The sequence below is a fragment of the Triticum aestivum genome, chromosome 2A, assembly GCF_018294505.1.
Source record: "Triticum aestivum cultivar Chinese Spring chromosome 2A, IWGSC CS RefSeq v2.1, whole genome shotgun sequence".
Classification (NCBI taxonomy): Eukaryota; Viridiplantae; Streptophyta; class Magnoliopsida; order Poales; family Poaceae; genus Triticum; species Triticum aestivum.
Window position 1 is genome coordinate 147,051,725 of NC_057797.1, and position 8,161 is coordinate 147,059,885.

The 8,161-nt window shown below is 50.8% G+C and overlaps 1 long non-coding RNA gene across 1 annotated transcript; it reads right to left on the reverse strand.

Moving 5' to 3' along the window:
- Positions 1-323: 323 nt before the first annotated feature.
- LOC123188067 (uncharacterized) lies at positions 324-4,485 on the reverse strand. The gene is made up of 3 exons (XR_006494331.1): positions 3,042-4,485; positions 1,482-2,970; positions 324-1,380 (listed from the first exon to the last, which is right to left on the reverse strand). It is a non-coding gene; the product is annotated as an uncharacterized lncRNA (long non-coding RNA).
- Positions 4,486-8,161: the final 3,676 nt, after the last annotated feature.

Genomic DNA, 8,161 nt, shown 5'->3' on the forward strand with positions numbered 1-8,161 from the left:
ATTCTGCGTCAACACGGAACCAACGTCGTGTTGGCCCGCCCGTCACATGCATGCCCACTCTCCCACTAATCACGACATTACTTACTTTCTCAGAGGCATAGACCGGCCAGCACCCACTCACTGTCTACTTAGATTATTACTACCCTAGTTTCAACTCTGCCCTCTAGATGCCGCCAGCAGCTGCATTGTCGATGCTACACCTATAATATACTCTAACAGGCAAAATTTACAATTCAGATGGCTGTCTCCTGTGACCTAACTTGGTGTGTCCGGTTATACTTCCTCCGTCTTTGAAAAAAAATGTACTTTCAACTTTGTTAGAGGTAATTTGACCGACATTATGCAAAACAAATTTTTTTATGAAACCAAATATGTATATGATGAAACTACACTAGCAAAAGGGCCCGTGCGTTGCAGCGCGTAGAAAATAGAAAAATGCAAACACCCATGCCTGCTAAAACCACTATATACAAGGTCACTATAGACAACTATTTTTCCTGATATAAATGTAGAGTGGAACATAAATTGGTGAAGAAGTAATCCAAAAGACAAATGTAGAGTGGAACATATGTTGGTGAAGAAGTAATCCAAAAGGTACATCATTTTATTCATTATTCAGATGTGTGTATGATGCAACGAAAGCTAATTAATTGGCCAAAAGTGTGATGAAAAGAAAGATAAGAACTACGTCTGCATGGCTGATAACTCGCATCATGTGAGGCAACATATATGACCACATATGTGAATGAAAACATTAAAAGGTGACAAAACTACATTTTGCAGAATAATACACCACCGCAATCATGGGAGTCCAGTTAACGATTTTCATTGAAATTGAATCCATTTTTTAATAGAGCAAATAAAATGCAACTTTCTGGATTCTATTGACCCGTATGCTTGTCATGGTAGTTTTGCTCATAAGGATCACCTGATGTCACCATGGCTACTAAAAACTATGTCACCAGTAGGCACTACAATACGTTACGATAGTACCACTATCTTGCAAACTATCCTTGTAAAAACATAAAGTTTGCTAAAGAAAGATGTCCTGTTGGGAAAATGCATTGTTCTCACCGCACACCCAGGTGCATGCCGACATGTGTGAGATGGCAGCCGAGGTGCCGGTTTCCTCACCCGATGAGGCGGAACCGCGTCACACAGGGGACATAGGCATGGGCGATGAAGGACGCATGAGGTGGCTGCACGGGCTACCACGCCCGTGGTGGAGACAATGCAGAAACATGAGGGCTAGTGGCGGTTGATGTTGTGGTGGGCACGGAGCAGCGGCGGCGCCCCGGCGCATATTGAGCATAGAAATGTCGCACATAATTTTCACACGACTGATTCAACACTCGCGCGAGGGCGACGTGCTGGTTTTTTCTGTAAAAGAAAAAGAAACGAAGGTGAGAGAAGTACGGAAAAAGCAGAGGGGGAGAAGGACAACATACGAAGCATGCTGGAGCAGATTGTGGACCGGCAACCTCGTGTCCTGGCGGTTGTCGACGGCCTCCGCCATGAACCATCGTCTCCGACCTCATCAGTATCCGGTCCCAAGACAACCCGATGCTTGAAATAAATTTGCCTGCATGCCTTCAAACATCAGTTTAGAATCTACATGCAAGTGTTCAAAGTTCAGTTCAGAAGGTACCTGCAAGTATTCAAAATTCAGAATATTCAGACTATAGCAAAATAGAGAAGGGGAGAAGGAACGACCAGGATTCAAGCTTAATGCTAGCACTCAGTTTGATTGCCGACCATCTTGCTTACTCAATATGCTGATCAATTGTAGTTCTTAATCATAATACATGCTAATCTACCATAGGCATTAACACAAGTACTGTCTTGCCAGAAAGAACAAGGCACTGGAATAAAAATAGACACCAAAGAAACTCGCTGCAAATCATGCCAAATAGAGACGGCAATACATGACTGAACGCACACGAAAAGTGGACTGAAGGAAAACGATGCTAATTTTGCTGCTAAATTACCCCTGCAAAAAAAAAACTGTTGGTAAATTGAATAGTTAACTTCTGGTACAACAAATATTTTTCCTTTTTCTGTAACACAGTAACTTTTTTCTCTCACACATTGACTGTGACATTTTTACATGTTAACTGCTACAACAATTTTTCACAGTTATTCTCTTGTGGCCCGAAGCAACAAAGACAAATAAACTCCTAATTGCTACATTTCTCTCCTCCTACAACCATGGCGGGAGTGCTCATCTAACTACTACATTTTCTCATCAAAAGAAAAACAAACTGCAGAACGTCCCTCAGTTTTTTCTAAAGCTAACTGGACCATAAAAGATGAATTGTTTTGTAAAATGCAAATTAAACTTTCTGTTTTTTCCTAAAGCTAACGGGACCATCAATTTCCAAAGAGAACTGCATCTCACAGCTAACTGCACCAGTTATTTTTTTTCTCAATTTATAATAGGAACCCACTACAGTAACAATGAAGTTAACCGTTGCAGTTAACAAAAGATAACTGCTACAGTAAAAGAGCTATGCATCCAAGAACTGAGAACCAAATTTCTATCAAAATTAAACGAACACAAAAGCTCTTTGGAACATGCAAAGAACCAGCTGGCAGCTTCATTATTTTCACATGTCAGAGTTGCATACAAATCAGATCATAATCACGCACAAGTAGCAAGGCAGGTGATCGGAGCAAAAACCGGCTGTGTAGCTTATGCTACAGTCACCATGTTCTCTAACCGCCTCACGGCCGACGACTAACTGTTGCTGAAGAATTTCAAATGGTGGAACTAAATTAAACTTCTGAAAAGCAGGAAGTTAACTGAGAGTCCAAATATTTGGACTGAAGAGAAGTGAGTCCAAATCAGTGAAAGTAGTGGAAGTTAACTCCGAGGACGAGCTCGTTCAGTCAGCATGTTGATCCCTCTTGTCCAGTGGTGGTCGTCGCCACTGCTAGCCAGAAAGTGTCATTCCTCATGCGGCGGTGCCCCTGTTCAAGCAAAATCATAGTAAATTTGAATGGTTTTACAGATTAGGAACATTCAGAAGTAGCCAACAAACCTATTAGACATCTATTCACTGTCCCAAAATTGTATCTCTCCATTAGGTGAGGAAGTCATCAAAGAAGCTGTTGATTGTCTTGAACATGTACTCCTACACAGCACCCATGGGCGTTGCCCGGCCCCCACTCAGAAAAATCTTCCATACAAAAATCAATCAGTGGAGAGCATGCCCATGCCACCGAACGCTGATGCGACCTGGAGGTTGTTGTTGGCCACGGGCGCGTGATGGCTGGGCTCGGCTCATGCGCCTCCTCTTGAGGTAGGAGGAGCTCTCCCAGGGAGGTTGGCGCTGATTCTCGGGATGCTGGAGGCGCGCCCCGTCGAGGGTGATGGGCGGCCATCGTAGGCGGGGGCTGGGTGCAGGGGATGGATGCCGACGAGCAGCTCGTCCATGCCGTCCCCCACCATGTGTTCAGCAAGGTGATGCGGTCAAGGGACTCTCACCGGCTGGATCCCATGGCCTTGATCTGTTCCTTCAGTTGGGGAACAACTCGTCATCAGCACCGCTGGAAAAGGCATGGAAACTTGGCGTGCTCGTCCTCGGCGACGAGGGAACTGGAAGGAGGCCGACAACAGGTGAAGCACCGGCGGCGGCGCGAAAGATGCAGCGGATCCTGCCGATCTCGTACGATTTGGCAATGGCGGAGCGAGGACGGGCACCGCGGAGAGGACGGATGCGGGCTCGGCGGCGGCGGAGGGAACCCTCCTCTTCTCGTGCGGGGCAGCAATGCCAAGACCATGGTGTCCTCTAGTGCAGCTGCTCTCGAGTCCGACCGCGCAGTCCTTCTCAAGGCCTTCGACTGGCGTCCGCGGCCTGTTCATCATCTCCACTGTCCCTGACCTCTACCTCCCAGCCCCCATCGGTGTTGTTGGGGCCGCGGCAGTTGCCCGCGATTGGGGCTTCTTCCACCTCGCCTTGGGGATGTGGAGCTCGAGCGGCGACTGTTGAGCCTGTCAGGTCGACAACGACGGACACCTCTAGTAGCACCAGATTAGCGCGTCTCGGGATGGCGACCCCTTGAGGAGAGAGGAGTGGAATGGCACCACGTCGCCTGCAGCCGCCGCTCAGGAGGGATGGATCGAATTGAGACGGACGGAAAATAATTGGGTGGAGGAGAAGGGGGCAAGAGGCCAAGAGCAGAGGAGGGAAGGGGAGGAGAAGAGGCGTGACCGGCGCGTCGGCGCGCCGCCGGCGGGGAGGCCGGAGAGGTGGCTGCTCGAACCCTAGCTCGCAGCACCGGATCGAGCGTCGCCGGGATCGCCTCATGGCGGCTGGGATTGGGAGGCGAGGAGAACCCGTGCTTCTATGTGCTTGTGGACCGCGGGTTGAATATTTGATACGACAGGGGGAGTTTTCGAAAACTGTCTAAACAAAATTTAGTATCACCTCGAATATGTTTTAAATTCAGAGTGAAAATGTAAACTTACGGGAAGAAGCATATTGTGACGGTGAACCTACGGAGTCAATCCGTGCTTTATTATTATTAGGTATAGATTTCATAATAAATCTAATGCTACTATTTTAATGACATAAATATTAATGTATTATTTTATAAATACGGTCAAACATAAAAAAGATTAACTTTCCAAGAAAATTGAAAGTACATTTTTTTAAGAACAGAGGGAATAATTCTGAAAAGAAATACAAAGAAAATAATGCACTTGGTCAAATTGAAACCCTAAAAATTCATACCCGACTTATATTCCCACTGTGAGTTTTTTTTTGTTTGGCATTTTGCGGTTGAGCGTGTCAACTCTCAAGTACGTAGTGATCCCCAACCTAATATTGATTGTATTAGTTGACGAAGTCTCACTAGTCCAATTATCCCGTTCACCGAATCTTCGTGTGTTGACCAAATGTCCGTAGACATAAGGATATCTGTACTGGCATTGTAAAAAAAGATATCTGTGCTGGCTGTGACAATTGGAAATGCAATGCGATGTCATTCCACTTTTTTTAAACAGCATTCCAGATATTTATTAGTAGACGTATCGTGGCAGTTTTTTTTTTGAGCATCAGTACAGACACAAGCGCTCATATACACGCGCACCTCCGAAAGACTGAAAGCGCATCGCCGGAAATCCTGAAATAAATCTAGGAATAATGCGAGCATCAGGATTTGAACCCTGGTGGATTGAGGATACCACTGTCCATCTAACTAACTCAACCATAGGTTGATTCGCGTATCGTGGCAGTTGAGAATATAGTACAAACTGCTGTACGTACTAATGTACTACGTTGAAATGGTTGAGAGCCATGACGTGCAGAAGACTGAATCCGAATGGAAAAACAATGTTGTCACTGTCACTCTGCTGGTCACTCACGGGAAGGAGATAAATAATAACGGAATCGGTGAGGTGAACCGGAGGATCTTTTTTTCAAGCACACGTCCAAATTAGACGCACCAGTAGCACAGAAGGAAGAGGCGAGACGGGTAAAACAACGCCGTCGAAGCGGTTACAACATGAGCAATCAAAAAAGAGACAATGGATTACTCGCTACGTGGCTGTTGAGTAACGTGATTGTATTAGAAAATATATGTTAGATTAGAAAATATTTTGGCTTGTCTTATATTCCAAATAGATCATGTATTTATATATATATATATATATATATATATATATGCCCATAAGGCTCAAGCAATACATTGAATTATTCCATCAAACTCCTCTTTTCCTTCTAACATGATATCTATCGCAAGTCGATCCTAAACCTTAGCCGCTGCCACTTCCGCACCCGTGCGCCGCCCCAGGGCGGTCGGCCTCCATGACCGACGCAGGAGGCCGCGCCGCCCGTACCTAGGATTCGTCCGCTCGTTGTGTTGACCGGCTGGCCTAGAGAGTCTTTTCCCCGAGCCTTGCTCCGGTGATTTCTCTCTCCCGTCGGCCATCTTGATCGCGCGGTTTTTTTGGTTTTCCGATCAATTCTTGATCGGTTTGCGTCGCCCACCACCGCCGTCGATCCCGAGCGCCTCTACTCCGACCCCGACGCGACCAGCCGGCCTTTCCTCCGACCGACCGTCACCGCCCTGCTCCGACTGGGACACCTACATCGCCCTGACCCGGCGGCCTTGCGCCATGCGACGTCCAATCATAGCCGTCGCTCGCGCGCCAGCCCGCCTATCGATCCACATCACCCGCCTCCGTCGCGTGTGCACGGCGGCCCGGCGGTCTACCTCGCCGGCCTCGTCGTCGGCTGCGTCGGGACGGCTGCGTCAGGCTCGTCAGCTGCCTCAACTCGGGCGCCGCTGCTCCGTTGGTCGCTCGGGCCTCGCTGCCCGGGCGCCGGCGTTGCTTTGGCAGCCCGGGTGCCGGTGCTGGCACGACGTCCCACGCCGTCCGTCGTCGCCGGCTTCATCTCGGACTCCGCCGCCACCACGCCTCCACCGAGCGGCGTCCCCAACCTCACGCGCGATCGGCTTGATCACCCGCTCGCCGCCGCGATCCGCCTCATCTACGCCACGCGACCGACCTGGCCTGTCGGTTACGCGCGCCTCCGCGGGTCCCGTGAAGATCGTCCCCGAGTTCAGCGTGCCTCTCCACCGATCGAGCATCGGGCTGCCGCTGCGTCGTCCCGTCAGGCCGCAGCGCCGCCGCCCCGTGGTTCTCCTCGTGGCTGCATCGACTCGTGCGTCGCCGCTGCGTCGCCCCTTCGGGCCATTGTGTTGCGATACGCGGTCCCCGCCGCCGCCCCGAGGCCGTCCCCGCGGTTGCACCGACTCGCGAACCGCCGTTGTGTCGCCCCTTCGGGCCGCAGCGTCGCGGCCCGCGGTCCCCGCCGTCGCCCCGACCGCCTGCCGCCGCTGCGTCGCCCCTTTGGGCCGTAGCGCCGCGACCCGCGGTCCGCTCCGCTGTCGCCGCGTGTCGACCTCCCGTGGTATGCGCCACACCGTCTTCTTTGGCGCGTGAACGCCACCGTCCGCGCCGGTCTTCGTCACGCTGTCAGGGTTCTTCGCCTACCTCAAGCACCGCCGCCACACTCCTAACCTGACCGGCGCCGTCAAGCCGCGACCGCCGCTCTTCTTTGGTCGCCGCCGCCGCTACCTTCGTAGCCGCCGCCGCCCGTCCACCCCCTTCGTCTTCGTCAAAGCACCAGCCCATCGCCATCGTCGCCGTCATCTATCCCGACCACTTCGTCTACTCCGAACACCGTTGGTGACATCGGCCCCGCGCTAATGGACACCACAATCGTCTTGAGTTCTTCTCTGCTGGCCCCTCTGACTTCTCCGACATGGCGTACAGCTCGTGCAGGTCCCTCATCTATGCATGCCCAGTGCTGGCAACACCGATACGTGCCTTCATCAATGACGTGTCACGGGCCTGGCAAGCCTGGTTGGCACTTCGTCAACTTCGTCTTCGTCCGTCTACGCATGCCCGATGCTGGCAACACCGGTGCGTGCCTTCGTCCATGATGTGTCCTCGGGCTTGGCAAACCCGCCGCGACGCGTCGTCAACAACATTTTCTTTCCGGCGCACCCCTACTTCGACACCACTGCGCCCATGCTAACTCGGCGCCCCCTTGCGCCCGCGGCTCCACGGCGACTTCCTCGACACCGGCTACCCCTACTCGACATCGACCACGACATTCTTCGCACGGCTACCTCGACCACGGCTCCACCACCCACGCTCTTGGCTACATCAACAAACGGCATAAAGGGCTACCACCTGCTTGAGCAACCTCGTTGGTTTCCACTCCAGCCACGACTCCGCGATGCGTCGACCATTATGACTGTGGGGGGGTGTCCATCGGCTTGCCTTCGGATTCTTCTCCAGTCTCACTGTCTGCGTCGCTACCGTTGTGACTGCGGGGGGGATGTTGAGTAACGTGATTGTATTAGGAAACATAGGTTAGACTAGGAAATATTTTGGCTTGCCTTGTACTCCAAGTAGATCATGTACTCCTATATATATGCCCACGAGGCTCAAGCAATACATTGAATTATTCCATCAAACCCCTCTCTCCCTTCTAACAGTGTCCACCCAACTACCAGATTCAGAGACGTAATCAAATTTGCGGCTCTCCAGTTGACACCCTCCTCGAGGATCTTATGCAGCACCGTCACCGACCTCGCGGTAGCACCACTGAACACAATGTCATTTCAGTGCGTCCAAATGCTC